Here is a 13,336-nt window from a genome sequence, read left to right on the forward strand (position 1 = left end):
CGCAACCTGCCTTACTCCATTGAGGAGGTCAGGACCATGACCAGGAACTGCCAAGTCTGCACTGAGTGCAAACCGCACTTTTATAGACCAGACAGGGCTCACCTGATAAAAGCCACTCGCCCCTTCGAGCGCCTGAGCGTTGATTTTAAAGGGCCTCTCCCCTCCTCCGACCGCAATGTGTACTTCCTCAACATTATTGATGAGTACTCCCGTTTCCCGTTCGCCATCCCCTGCCCGGACATGACCAGTGCCACGGTCATTAAATGTCTGAACGACCTCTTCACCCTGTTCGGTTTCCCCACCTATATCCATAGCGACCGGGGCTCATCGTTTATGAGCGACAAACTCCGTCAGTACCTGCTCGCTAGGGGTATTGCCACAAGCAGGACCACCAGTTACAACCCCCGGGGGAATGGACAGGTGGCAAGAGAGAATGCGACAGTTTGGAAGGCCGCCCTGCTAGCCTTAAAGTCTAGGGGCCTTCCAACCTCCCGCTGGCAGGATGTGCTCCCCGATGCGCTCCACTCTATTCGGTCACTGCTCTGCACTGCCACTAACGCCACCCCTCATGAGAAAATGTTTGTCTTCCCAAGGAAGTCCACATCGGGGACATCGCTACCGCCATGGCTGACGTCCCCAGGGCCAGTCCTACTGAGAAGACACGTGAGGACCCATAAAATGGACCCCCTGGTCGAGAGGGTCGACCTCCTCCACGCCAACCCCCAGTATGCTTACATTGCGTACCCGGACGGGCGGGAGGACACAGTCTCCATACGAGACCTCGCACCCTCGGGGGCCCCAGTAACCCACTACCACCCCCCCCACGATCCAATATCCAACCCCAGCAGACGGCACGCCTGGGCCCCGTGACCCGCTAGACACCCACGAGGACTACACACCAGTGCCCCAGCCTACGCGGGACTCGACACCGGAAGCTTCACTACCCCTGCCGTCGCCACGTCGATCACAGCGGCAGACAAGACCTCCGGAGAGACTCCAATACACAAACTTTGAATACACTTCACCCCGCCGGACTCATTTTTAAGCAAGGGGTGAATGTGGTAAACCACTGTTATACCTGCCTGTGTGTGTGTTTGTATTCCACTCTGTACATGTCTGTACATGCCTCGGCTGACTCCTCCCACGAGTCCAGGTATAAAGGTGACTGCTCCACAGTCCCTCTGTATTCTGGACTGGTCGACCACTCGAGGCACACCTTCATTCTCTTGTTAATAAAAGCCTGTTAGTTACTTGCTTAACCTCAGTCTTTTGAGTAATTGATAGCGCATCAATGTGTTCCAAGCTAATTTATAACAGTATTTCTCTAGACATCTGAAAGCCATGCAATTGCTTAATATATTGGGGCAGAAATTCGGGTCGGGGGCTTGCCGCACGTGCAAGCCCCCGATATGCACTTACCCGACGCGCCGGCCATTGAGCTTCAGGGACGCCTGGAATTCCTGTTTTAAAATGTTGACTCCCGGGCAGCATCTGACGTCAGGCCGCCCAGGAGTGCAGCCAGCGCGAAGCCTGGAGCGCACTGTGCAAGTGAGACACGCCCCTTGAGGTCTCATTTTAAAAGGACACGCCCCCAATGCTTCTCACAAGCTGCAAAGCATTTTTACATGTAGAGCAGCATTTTAAATAGGTTTTTTGTATTTTTAAAGAAGCTTTTGGTAACTTTTATAAACTTTTAAAAATGTTTAAATTATTTTGAAGAATCTGAAGTAGTTTTAAACCGAATTAAAGCGATTTCAAGACTTTTAAAAGCCCTGAAAGCATTTTTTTCATTCCATTTATTTAATTAGCAACGTCGTCGTCGTACGTGTCTTCACACTGTTCCCTTTGGGGAACGGTATGAAGTGGTGGAAGGATTTCTGGCCGTGATTAACGCTCCTTCCATGACCGTAACCATCTTTGTACCAGCCATTATGGTGGTTAGTTCTATGGCGGGAGGGTTTTACGGGCTCCCACAACCTATACGAGGTGGGGGGGGCCACCCACACCCACGGACGCAAATATCCCACTGGATGTCTACCCAGAGTTTAGAGCCGGAGCTCCGACTCCACTTGCCGGGACTGTCTGGATCGGGGTTCGAAACCCTACGCCGTGTGGCCCAGTGGCAGGGATGCTACCGCTACGCCAAAGGCCCACTCAGATAAGCAACGTGAAATGGCTGGAATGAGCACAATTCACGGCATTAAAAGAACTCACACTTGAACTGATGATGACTTCAGCAATCTCCTCAACGAGGTGGAGGTGCAGCGCCTGCTCATCATTGGTAATGAGAAGTCCAAGGCGCCGCAAAAAGGACAGATGATAGCTTGGTCTTTCAAGTGGCAGCATAGGGCTCCAGTCACGGGGAGGGAAAAGGTGCAGGAAACGCAAGGGTGTCATCTTTTGCACAGAGTGGGCCTTTTGCGTAGCGGTAAGCATCCCCGCCGCTGGGCCAGAAGGAGTAGGGTTTCGAACCCCGCTCCAGCCAGTCCCGGCAAGTGGAGTCGGAGCTCCAACTATAAATTCTGGGTGGACATCCAGCGGGATACTTGCGTCCGCGGGTGTGGGTGGCCCCCCCCCTCGGATGGGTTGTGGGAGCCCGTAAAACCCTCGCGCCATAGGGCTAACCACCCTAATGGCTGGTATGAAGATGGTTATGGTCACGGAAGGAGCATTAACGTGGCCAGAAATCCTTCCACCACTTCATACAGTTCCCGAAAGGGAACAGTGTGAGGATACGTACGACGATGACCTCTTGCGCAATGCACCTCCTTGGACCCTCAGTCGCAGATGCGAGGGGGCAAATCGTGCAATTTTTAAATTTTTCATTTTATTGACATGTAAAATGTTGGCCCAGTAATTCCCTTCCAAACGCGCGAGTACGGTCGGGGTACTCGCGCGTCTGGCCGGAGGAAATGCCGGTTTTCAGCATGCACAGCGCATGCGGGGAAAACCGGCATTTCCTGTCCTCTGAACGAAGGGGTTCAGAGGCAGAACGCGTGCGACTGCACAGGCAGCGCGTCCGCAGTAAAATTCGCCGGTTTCATTCATGCTTTCAGTGAGGTTAAGTCCTTACAACTTACACATGAAAAAAGCATGAGTACAGTTGCTCCAGAGGCTGCGGAGGAAGATATTTTTTATCGTGGATCTTCTGAAAGGCAATATTTTTGTTTGGGAAAGGGAGGAAAGTTATTTTAAGAAATGCTGAGGTAAGTTTTAAAGTTTATTTTTGTTTTTTAAAATGGGTTTTCAGTACTGTAGGTAGAAGGATCAATTGTGGCTATGTGAATTGAATTTGCTGTGTTTATTAATGTGAAAATGACTCCAACATTTTTAAGAAAGAAACTTTTCATCAGTAATATGTTCTTTTAAGTAATTATGTATGTATGTCTGTATATATTCCTTTGCGTGTATGTATATATTCCTTTACTTATGTGTATGAATGTATTTATTTAATTATGACTTTCAGAGAAAGTAACTTATTGGAAAATCATAATTAAATACATACATTCATACACAAGTAAAGGAATATATACATATACGTAAAGGAATATATACGGACATACATAATTACTTAAAAGAATATATTTTAGAACAGTCGTTTTCACATTAAACACAGCAAATTCAATTCACACAGCCACAATTGCTCCTTCTACCTACAGTACTGAAAACCCGCTTAAAAAAAAAAAAAATTAAACTTTAAAACTTACCTCATCATTTCTTAAAATAACTTTCCTCCCTTTCCCAAACAAAAATATTGCCTTTCAGAAGCTCCACGATAAAATATATCTTCCTCTGCAGCCTCTGGAGCAATTTTACACATGCTTTTTTCATGTGCAAATTGCAAGGACTTAACCTCACTGAATCCATGAATGAAATCGACGAAGTTCACTGCGCACGCGCTGCCTGTGCAGTCGCACGCGCTGTGCCTCTGAACCCCTTCGTTCAGAGGACTGGAAATGCCGGTTTTCTCCGCATGCACTGTGCATGCTGAAAACCGGCATTTCCTCCGGCCAGACGCGTGAGTACCCCGACCGTACTCACGCGTTTGGAACGGAATTACTGGGCCAATAATTCTTCAGGTATATAAAGTAAATAAAATACATTGTGCTCCATTCATTTTTATGTAGTCCAAATAATGTTAAATTTTCACTTGCAATGCACACTCATCTATCCATTATATAAGTGATCAAGGAAGAGCAACAATGAATATTCCAGATATGAACTAAAGACAACTGTGCAACAATAGGCAAGCAAATAAACTTATCAAGTGGAACAATTTATAACTTCCATCAAGGCCTTGTCCTTTTTGGGAGGGAGGGAAACAAATTGTGGTGCATTTTAGTGATACAATTATTAATAATTACAGTAAGTTTATTTGCATGTATAATCTTCATTTAGCAAAATCAAACTTCCCAAGTTATAAGATATTTAATTCAAAAATAAATCATGTTTATAAATTGTTTGATGCTAATTCAATTATTGCAGTTACGCAAAGTAGGGCAGCTAAACAAAATAAGAAGATTGTACACATATTTTGGAAATTGCTTACACATATGGTATTGTTAGCTTTGTTTGCATTACTAATGTCAAATTATATACTTCGGGCAACTTAAAGCTAAAATAACCAGAAAAGGTTGGTTATTAAGAACATGAGAGTTCAGAGAGTCTCAATTTTCTCTGTGGGGGGCCTCCTGCAAATACTGCTACATTCCTGCCCTGACCTCTAAAAGGCAAAGTAATCTACCCAGAAGAAAACAGAGAATTCACTGCAGAAAGTGTGTTCAAGTACAAAGTTTAATAGTAAGTCAACAGATAGAGAAAAGCACAGAAATATGATGAGCCAGAGGGAAATCTGATCATCTTGTGGAGCCCTGGGGGTCCCTCATGGACCCCAGTTTGAAATGGAAAACACCACAACACCAAAATACATTTCTGAAATTTTTTTTCAAACAATAAATGAGAGTCTGGTGACCAATAATGTGGCAGTGACAGCAACAATGAAGCTACCACCAGGTTTTATTATCTCCCTCTCTGTCAACAAAGCAAGAAGGACCACCACCAAGATTTGAGGAAAGGGTTGCTAGCCTGTCCCATCGGAAACAGGTTAGTGGAACGCTTCAGTCATTAACTAATTTTAAATTTCTCCACCCCAAGAATTAAAACCGGCTACAGGGATGTCTCGCCATGTTTTTTTCCTCCAATAAAGATGTTCTCCTTCCATCAGACACTACTGTTCTGTTTTCAATAGGGCATACATTCTAATGACAACTGCTAGGGTCAGTAAAAAATATATTCAAAAAAGTTTAAAATAATCCAGTTATTACTTGGCAACACTTCCTGCCCATTCCACTTTGTTGATGGCAGTCTAGAAAAATAGCCTAAAACTTGCTGATAGGGTAGGTAGCGAAAGTCTCTATATTAGGCAGGAGTTAAGTAGTTTGCTAGTATAGGTAGCAGATATTCACCCAGTAAGTCATAAATTCAGCCCACAGTGTAGACACCCCAATCCAAAAAATAGTAATCACATTTTCCCTTATGGCATTATTCAAAAATTCTTACATTTACTTTCTGAACAATTTATTTTCCCAAAAATCTAATATAAATTTCTCTAACTTAATAATTTAACATAAAAATACTTGGTCAAAATAATTATCAAAACTAATACTTTCAAAGGGGTAACTTTAACCTAACCTACCCAGTAGAAACAGGACAGGTTTGGATCAAACACCCATTTTTCACCTTGCCCAATTTTATGCTGAAGTTAATGAAGCGTAAAATCGGGCACATGCAAAATGGGTAACCTACCTGCAACCAGCATGTTCCTGTCAGGTAGGTTAAGTTAAAATTACCCTCCTGGTCTCAAAAATATAATTTCCAAGTTACCTTTATATTTACTTTGTTACACTTCATTCAAATGTTTTTTGTACATATTGATATAACACCATTATAGATTTTAACTTCTATATATTACAAAATTCAATACAAAGTTATTCATCTCATTCTACATGAAGTTATGCTCGAAGCAGTACATTTGCTTCTTTCACCAACGAAGTGCCTCTCTTTCACGGAGGTAGAATTTCCAGTTACAGAATATGATGGAGATATGTATAGCTCAGGTGATGGATCCCAGCATTGACTAAAGCTGCTAGAATCATCTCTGCAGGGTAATTCACAATAATCGACCATGGAATAATTAAAGTAGCTAATGGCAATTCGTCCATTCTGTTAGAACCAGAACTGTTCATGTTCAAAGTTTTTTTTCCCAAACTGTTTTAGATTTTCAACCATCCTTTATTTCTCTCGTCCTCTTTACATTCAGAGATAACACTTGGCAGGTTTATTTCCCTAGATATATAAATACACAAAAGTAAAAATCAACAGTTTGTACTCATCTATAGCTGTACATATCTTAGTGCCTGTGTAATGTTTGCTTCCAAAAATAACAGAAAAGCAGGAAATGACAAGTTCAAAAAAATATATAAAGTTTAGTCAGTGATATCGCCAGCTTTTGTATTTTAACATGTCACAACCAGAACATATGGTACTAAGATGTGGGGAATGCGTCACAATGCGATCATTGGAACTACACTGCTAGTCACACACCAATTAGTTCCCGTGAAAATTTACACTTAACTTATTTTTAAAATACTGAACGTGTTATAAAGCAGTACATGAGAGACAATCTAGATCTTACTTATGCAACTGACCATGACTCATTCACAACCTTGTAGCTCATAAATTTCAGTTCATTCAGATCATATCCCACAGCATTTTATGACAGATTTTCAAAATATTAATTTTTGTACCTTTTGACAGCTTTTTGTGAATACATTTATACCCAAAAATAAGGTTCGTTCTGATTTCATATGATGCAAGTCTATATAGAGAACAGGTTTGATTTATTTTTGTAGTTATACTCTTACTCAATCTTTAAAAGAAATTCAACCTTCACTTACAAATAGGGTAGTGTGGCAATACAGTGTTATCAATTGAGGGGAATAAAACATGTGGTGACACTGTCCCTTTAAGAAATTTGCACCATGTGAAGTCAAGTGATCTTTCCCCATTCTACTGCATTATGCCTTGTTCTGGGCTGCACCCTTTTTATATGGAGTAGGTAGCACTAAAACCCCAAGCAACAAGCAGTACTAAAACAGAACACAATAAAACAGTTGAGCATCTCCAAGGTACAGTTTCTCATTTTTTGAAATAAATTGAATCTTCAGTTATAGTTTCAACAACATTAAACTGCAAAGCTCTACAGCAATATCTTCAAGCACTAAAATGTATATCCTCCTAAGCTGTCAGGTCAAGAAAATAATGCTTAGTTGAAGCATGCATTCTATTCCAACTCACCGCCTGAGAACTGCTGTCCCAAGAACTTAGGAGTTAATAAGCCCTTATTTTTCCTGGCAAATCCCATTCTACCAGGAAGTAGCACAAAGTGATACTCGACTACTAAATTTGCTGACATCTCATTAGTAGTGGGATTACATGGTTTTATTAAAGGGAAATCGTGTTTGACAAATTTATTAGAATTTTTGAGGATGGAACTACCAGGGTAGATAAAGGGGAACCAGTGGATGTAGTATATTTGGATTTCCAAAAGGCATTCGATAAGGTTATTACACAAGATAAGGACTCATGGGGTTGGGGGTAATATAGTACCATGGCTAGAGGATTGGTTAACGGACAGAAAACAGAGAGTAGCGATAACCGTGTCTTTTTCAGGTTGGCAGGCTGTAACTAATGGGGTGCTGCAAGGATCAGTGCTGGGGCCTCAGCTATTTACAATCTATATTAATGACCTAGATGAAGGGACCGAGTGTAATGTATCCAAGTTTGCCAATGATACATAGCTAGGTGGGACAGTAAGCTGTGGGGAGAACACAAAGAGTCTGCAAAGGGATATAGATAGACTAAGTGAGTGGGCAGTAAGGTGGCAGATGAAGTATAATGTAGGGAAATGTGAGGTTATTCACTTTGGGAGGAAGAATAGAAAAACAGAATTTTTTTTAATTTTTTTATAAAAAGGTGAGAAACTTTTAAATGTTGACGTTCAGAGAGATTTGTGTGTCCTCGTGCAAGAGACACAGAAAGCTAGCATACAGGTACAGCAAGCAATAAGGAAGGCAAATGGCATGTTGACCTTTATTGAAAGGGGTTTGGAGTATTAGAGTAAGGAAGTCTTGCTACAATTGTACAGGGCCTTGGTGAGACCACACCTGGAGCACTGTGCACAGTTTTGGTCTCCTTATTTAAGGAAGGATATACTTGCCTTGGAAGCGGTGTAACAAAGGTTCACTAGATTAATTCCTGAGATGAGAGGACTATCCTATGATGATTGATTATGTAGAATAGGCCTATACTCTCTGGAGTTCAGAAGAATGAGAGGTGATCTCAATGAAACATACAAGATTCTGATGGGGATTGACAGGGTAGATGCTGAGAGGTTGTTTCCCCTGGCTGGAGAGTCTAGAACTAGGGGGCATAGTCTCAGGATAAGAGGTAGGCCATTTATGACCGAGATGAGGAGGAATTTCTTCACTCAGAGGGTTGTGAATCTTTGGAATGATCTGCCCCAGAGGGCTATGGATGCTGGGTCTTTGAGTATATTCAAGGCCGAGAGAGATAGATTTTTGGACTCTAGGGGAATCAAGGGATATGGAAATCGGGCGGGAAAGTGGAGTTGAGGTCGATGATCAGCCATGATCTTATTGAATCATTTCAATTCTCATTTGAACTCATTTCTCTTATTTGGAAGGAGGAGAGCATGCCAGGGTAGCTCAGAGATGCCGTAATCGTGACCATCTTCAAGAAAGGTGACAAATCCGATTGTGGTAATTACAGAGGAGTCTCCCTTCTGTCTGCCACAGGGAAAGTCATCGCAAAAATCCTCCTCAATCGCCATTCTCCCAGTGGCTGAAGAGCTCCTCCCAGAGTTGCAACTCGGATTTCGCCCACTAAGGGGTACAATGAACAAGATTTTCACCGCGCGTCAACTACAAGAGAAATGCAGGGAACAGCACCAACCGCTGTACATGGCCTTGTCTGACCTCACAAAGGCCTTCGACACCATCAACCGTGAGGGATAATGGAGTGTCCTCAAATTCGGCTGCCCTCAAAGGTTTGTCACCATCCTCTGCCTGCTTCACGATGACATGCAAGCCGTGATCCTGACCAATGGATCCACCATAGACCCAATTCACGTACGGACCGGGGTCAAGCAAGGCTGTGTCATTGCACCAACGCTCTTCTCGATCTTCCTGGTTGCAATGCTCCATCTCACCCTCAGTAAGCTCCCTGCTGGAGTGGAACTAATCTACAGAACAAATGGGAAACTGTTCAACCTCTGTCGCCTCCAGTCCAGATCCAAGGTCGTCCCATCCTCTGTCATCGAATTACAGTATGCAGACGACGCTTGTGTCTGCGCACACTCTGAGGTGGAACTCCAAACCATCGTCAACACCTTCACCGAAGCGTAAGAGAGCATGGGCCTTACGCTAAACATCCGTAAGACAAAAGTCCTCTACCAACCTGCCCCCGCCACACAGTACTGCCCCCCCGATTATCAAAATCCATGACGAGGCCTTGGACAATGTGGACCACTTTCCATACCTCGGGAGCCTACTGTCAACAAGGGCAGACATCGATGACGAAGTCCAACAGTGCCTTCAGTGTGCCAGTGCAGCCTTCGGTCGCCTGAGGAAGAGAGTGTTTGAAGACAAGGACCTCAAACCCAGCACCAAGCTCATGATCTACAGAGCAGTAGTGATACCCGCCCTCCTGTATGCTTCAGAGACATGGACCATGTACAGCAGGCACCTCAAAGCACAGGAGAGGTACCACAAACGCTGCCTCCGCAAGATCCTGCAAATCCATTGGCAGGATAGGCGCACCAACATCAGTGTTCTCGCTCAGGCCAATATCCCCAGCATCGAAGCTTTGACCACGCTCAATCAGCTCCGATGGACGGGCCACATCGTCTGCATGCCCGATACGAGACTCCCAAAACAAGCGCTGTACTCAGAGCTCCGACACAGCAAGAGAGCTCCAGGTGGGCAGAGGAAACACTGCAAGGACACCCTCAAAGCCTCCTTGAAAAAGTGTAACATCCCCATCGACACCTGGGAATCCCTGGCCCAAGACCGCACAAAGTGGAGGAAAAGCATCCGGGAAGGCGCCGAACACCTTGAGTCTCTTCGCCGGGAGCAAGCGGAAGCCAGGCACAAACAGCGGAAGGAGCGCACGTCAACCCAAGCACCCCACCCACCCGCCCCTTCAACCACCATCTGCCCCACCTGTGACAGAGACTGTAGGTCCTGCATACTTTAATGATAGACCACCTTATTCTTGTTTGGTATACGAATACAGCAGTTCTTAACTGCCATTCACCCTTTTTATCAAAGGTTGTTTCTGCGGTTTGGTTGTTTCAGGAAGATATGCTATCAAAGTTTTATCCGCCACCTCATGCTTCTCTCGTTGAAAAGAGGTATCATTTAGTATCAGTCACCTGAGAACTCATTTTTAGTGTGAAAGCAAGTTATCCTCAGTTCCAAGGGACTGCCTAAGAAGAAGAAGGAATGGCGGAGCAGGCTCGAGGGACCGCACGACCTACTCCTGCTTCTATTTCTTATGTTCTTATGTTCCTACATAAATTCTGGTTTCCAAAGACAAAGACATCGTCCTAGACAAAGCAAAACTTTATCATCATCAATCTATATGAAATGCTACTGCTCTACACCACTCAACTAAATGATACCTCTTTTCAACGAGAGAAGCGTGAGGTGGCAGATAAAACTTTGATAGCATAGCTCACTGAAACAACCAAACCTCAGAAACAACCATTGACAAAAAGGGTGAATGGCAGTTAAGAACTGCCGTACTCGTATACCAAACAAGAATAAGGTGGTCTATCATTAAAGTATGCAGTTCACGAACTGTCCATGAAGTTCTACACATGATGGGCAAATGGCCTCCTTCTGTGCCGTAAATTTCTATGATTCTATGAAGTCTCAAGGGCTAGTAAAGTCACAGTTTTGAGTGAAACAACTAGGTTGACAGGAACATAGATTCAAAAATTCCAATACTGGCTCAGAACCAAATTCAGACCCCATTTAAGAACAACCGAAGAATTGAAGGGCAACAATTTTGTCCGTACCTTCATAAACTAGGATGTTGTATCCGTGTGTTAATGGAGACACGGAATGCAGGAGTTGGTTTAACAGGTGTTTACTGAACAAAGTCTGGAGGTGAACTAAAAGATACAAGACACTATACAGGCTTATATACCCGAGTGGTCACTACCGGTATTACAGTACACAGGGGCTCTTAAAGGTACATACACTACAATTCCTCCCCTTTTAGATAATTAGTACATAACATTTTAAGTAATCATTAATTAACATGTTTACAAGAACAATAATCTACACATTTGCTGCAGTTAATCAATTATAAGTCAGTCTCTCTGGAGGCTTCCTGACTCTGTCCGGATAACGCCTCGGTGGTGTAGTAGTTTTCGGTGGTGTAGTAGGTTCTTTTGGCAAGGTCGATTCGGCTTGAATGCCAGTGTCGGGTTCATCTGGTTCCAGTATCACCGGATCGGAGGTAGATACTATGGGTATCTCTGCTTCATCATTAGGCGTATAGAGTTGTGGTGTAGGTTGTCCCTTTTCAGATGACTCTATGATCTGGTCAGCATGGCGCCTTATTATGCTTTCTCCAATGTCCACGGTATACATCAGCGGTCCTAGTCGTGTGCAAATAGTTCCAGGCTGCCATTTCTCGGTACGGTAGTCCCGGGCCAAAACTTGTTGACCTATCTGGAAGGTTCTAGTTGGCCTTTCATTCATGCCTTGAAATTGCCGGTTCTCTACGTCCCTTCTGATGTTTGGCTTGATCAAATCCAGCCGGCATCTTAGTCTTCTATTGAAAAGCATCATGGCGGGAATTTGGTTTGTAACCACGTGTTGCATTCCTGTATGCAAACAAGAAGTTATCTACCTTATGTTGTAGATTTATGTCTTCATTACCCATGGCCTTTATGGCCTTCTTGAAGGTCTGGACAAACCTTTCAGCTAATCCATTGGTGGCGGGATGGTATGGGGCGGACGTGTAGTGCTTAACCCCATTGTTTTTTAAGAACTTCCTGAATTCTTCGGACACAAATTGCGGTCCATTATCAGAACAGATCTGTTCAGGCAGCCCATTCCTGGCAAATATGGTCCTTAATACTGTGATGGTTTTTTCCGTGGTGGTGGAGGACATCTTTATTACCTCCGGCCACTTGGAGTGTGCATCAACCGCGATTAAGAACATCGAGTCCGTAAATGGACCAGCAAAGTCGATATGTACCCTTTGCCATGGAGATGAGGGCCACTCCCATGGATGTAGAGGGGCTTGTGGTGGGGCGTTTCGGACCTTCTGGCATCCTAGACAGCTCTTGGTCGTTTCTTCGATGTCTCCATCGATACCTGGCCACCACACAAACGCTCTGGCTAGGTTCTTCATTTTCACTCCGCCCAGATGCCCCTCGTGAAGCTCCTTTAGCACTTTATCCTGGAGTTTGGGTGGAATCACCACTCTGGATCCACACATCAAGGTTCCTCGGCACACTGACAGCTGTTCTCCTCTTTGCGAGAATGCTGGCAACAGTGGTTCGCCATGTGCTGGCCATCCCTTCACCGTTAAATCGTAGACTCGTGAGAGAGTTGGGTCATTTCTCGTTTCCTTTTCAATGGTAGAATTTGTTACTGGTAGACATTCTACTGTGGTTGAGTGGAACATCTCCACTGGGTCCACTGTAGGTGCCTCTTCTACCGTTGGCAACGGTAGGCGCGATAAACCGTCAGCATTCCCATGCTGTTTTGATCCTTTGTATTCTATGTCATATTGGTGTGCCCCTAGGAAAAGGGACCACCTCTGTAGCCTTTGCACTGTCATAATGGGAACGCCCTTTTTAGGGTTGAATATGGAGACGAGGGGTTGATGGTCAGTCAACAAGGTAAATTTTTGTCCGTGTAGGTAATGGTTGAATTTCTTCACTCCCCACACCAGGCTGAGTGCTTCCCTGTCGATCTGGGCATAGTTACGCTCAGCTGAGTTCAATGAGCGTGACGCAAAAGCTATCGGCCGCTCCGAGCCATCAGGGAATCTATGCGATAATACCGCTCCTACGCCGTAAGGGGATGCATCGCACGCCAGTCTGATTGGCAGTGATGGGTTGTAATGAGCCAACACTTCCTTGGACGTGATCAAGCCTTTGCATTTATGGAAGGCACGTTTACAGTCTTCGCTCCATTTCCAAATTACTCCCGTTTGTAGCAGTGCGTTAAGA

General features: G+C 44.3%; 1 protein-coding gene across 2 annotated transcripts in view; it reads right to left on the minus strand.

Annotated features, from left to right (window-relative positions):
- Nucleotides 1-4,776: 4,776 nt before the first annotated feature.
- The window catches only part of LOC147111947 (spermatogenesis- and oogenesis-specific basic helix-loop-helix-containing protein 2-like), a 58,563-nt gene continuing 50,003 nt past the window's right edge, over nucleotides 4,777-13,336 (minus strand). For both annotated transcript variants that reach the window (XM_085999934.1, XM_085999933.1), the window contains exon 8: nucleotides 4,777-6,345. The gene's annotated coding sequence lies outside the window, so the exon portion shown is untranslated. The remainder of the gene's footprint in view (nucleotides 6,346-13,336) is intronic.

The sequence above is a fragment of the Somniosus microcephalus genome, chromosome 10 (assembly GCF_052327205.1).
Source record: "Somniosus microcephalus isolate GS21.2 chromosome 10, FLI_Smic_1.0, whole genome shotgun sequence".
Taxonomy (NCBI): domain Eukaryota; kingdom Metazoa; phylum Chordata; class Chondrichthyes; order Squaliformes; family Somniosidae; genus Somniosus; species Somniosus microcephalus.